Source organism: Magnolia sinica, chromosome 14 (genome assembly GCF_029962835.1).
Source record: "Magnolia sinica isolate HGM2019 chromosome 14, MsV1, whole genome shotgun sequence".
Taxonomy (NCBI): Eukaryota; Viridiplantae; Streptophyta; class Magnoliopsida; order Magnoliales; family Magnoliaceae; genus Magnolia; species Magnolia sinica.
Window position 1 is genome coordinate 63,468,701 of NC_080586.1, and position 1,864 is coordinate 63,470,564.

The 1,864-nt window shown below is 39.2% G+C and overlaps 1 non-coding gene across 1 annotated transcript; it reads left to right on the forward strand.

The window, feature by feature from the left end:
* Positions 1-1,385: 1,385 nt before the first annotated feature.
* On the forward strand, positions 1,386-1,492 carry LOC131226356 (small nucleolar RNA R71). The gene has a single exon (XR_009161746.1). It is a non-coding gene; the product is annotated as a small nucleolar RNA R71 (small nucleolar RNA).
* The last annotated feature ends 372 nt before the right edge of the window (positions 1,493-1,864 follow it).

The following is a 1,864-nucleotide window of genomic DNA, read 5'->3' on the forward strand; positions in this document are numbered from 1 at the left end:
TAGTAGAATCTGTCAACCTGGACCAACACATCCTCAATTATCCCTCTCGGTATACGAATTGAGTGATCGGCAAGTTATAATATGGTCCGGGTGGGTTTTAATTCACCTAGACCCAATTGCTCGTAAACTAAGTATGGGATCAGATTTACACCTGCTCCTAAGTCAAGAAGCATGTGATCAATCTGGTAGTTTTCAATTACATAAGTGATGGTTGGGCTACTGGGATCTTTTTATCTTTGTGGCACATCTTGCTTTAGGATGGCACTTATTTTTTCTGCCAAAAAATTTTTCTTTTTGATACTTTGCCGTCTTTTGGTCGTACACAGGTCTTTCAGAAATTTGTCATATGAGGGAATTTATTACGGCATCAAGTAGAGGAATATTGACCTTCACTTGTTTCAACACCTCTAGAATGTCCTGAGAATTAGAGAGAGATTTTAGTGCAACCAACCGTTGGGGGAATGGGGCAATCGGCATGCCTTGAAGTTCTGGTTCCAATTCTTTTGGAACAGTGCTAGGTTTATCATCATTATCCTCTTCCGGGTCCTTAGGCATTTCAACCCTAACTGGAATGGTTTTATCAATGGTCTTCCCACTTCTAAGAGTGGTGATAGATTTAGCTTGCTCTATCTGATTTGAAGAGCTCGGTTCGCTAACTTCATATTGTGGTTTTGGATTGGGAAGAGGTTGAGGTAGAAGGCTCCCCTTATTCCCAATCATATTCCTTATGTCAAGCCCTTGTATGGCTTTTGTAAGGTCTTGAAGGGCTTGTAACATCCCTTGATTGAAAAGCTCTTGATTTTAAAGATGTTTTAGAACCGAATCCTCTTAAGGTTTTCCTTGATTTGAAATTTGGTTGAAGAAACCTGGAGGGGTAGCGGTTTGTCCATTCCTCTAACTAAAGTTTGGATGATCTTTCCAACTAGGATTGTATGTATTGGAGGTAAGTCCATTGAAAGGTCTTTGGTAATTATTCACGGCATTAGATTTCTCATTCAGCACCTCTTGAAAGGCAGGTATTGTTGGACAATTTTTAGTTGTGTGAATGTTGCAAGCATAAATACCGCAAATAGTTTCCTTAGCCTTATCCTTCTTTAGTTCCATGGCCTCAAATTTTCTTATGAGATTAGACACTTTAGCATTAATATCATCATCCTCTTTCATAAGGTATAATCCTCCCCTCCTTTGATTGAGTGGGCTTAGAACTGGTGCTTAATTTTGGGGAGGTGTCTCATGATTGTGCATTTTCAGCAAGTCTGTCCAAGTAGTCTCACACATCATCGACATTTTTATTCATGAATTCCCAATTACACATTATCTTGACCAATTGGCACATGGGAGATGTCAGTCCATTACAGAAAAAGTGTGTAATCCACCACGTTTCAAAACTATGTTGTGGGCATGAACTGATAAGATCCTTGAACCTCTCCCAACATTGGAAAAATGTTTTATCCTCCTTTTGGGTGAAGTTCGTGATTGACTTTCTAAGGGTGTCTATTTTATGATGTGGAAAAAATTTCTTTATGAACTTCCTTATCATGTCATTCCATGTGCCAATAGATCTAGGACGTAATAAATGCAACTATGTCTTACCCTTCTCGTTCAAAGAAAAGGGAAAGAGCTTTAGTCTAACCGTGTCCTCAAACACGTTTGGAAAATATAAAGTGGTTATAATCTCATCAAACTCTTTCAAGTGTGGATATGGACTTTTAGATTCAAGTCCATGGAATTTTGGAAGGAGTTGGATCACTCCTAGCTTGATATCCATATGTCATGTATTTTCTGGAAAAATCCTGCATGAGGGCATGCTCACCTCGCCGATTGTAAATAGTCTCACAAAGTACGATGTGGGGGTGCTTGATGC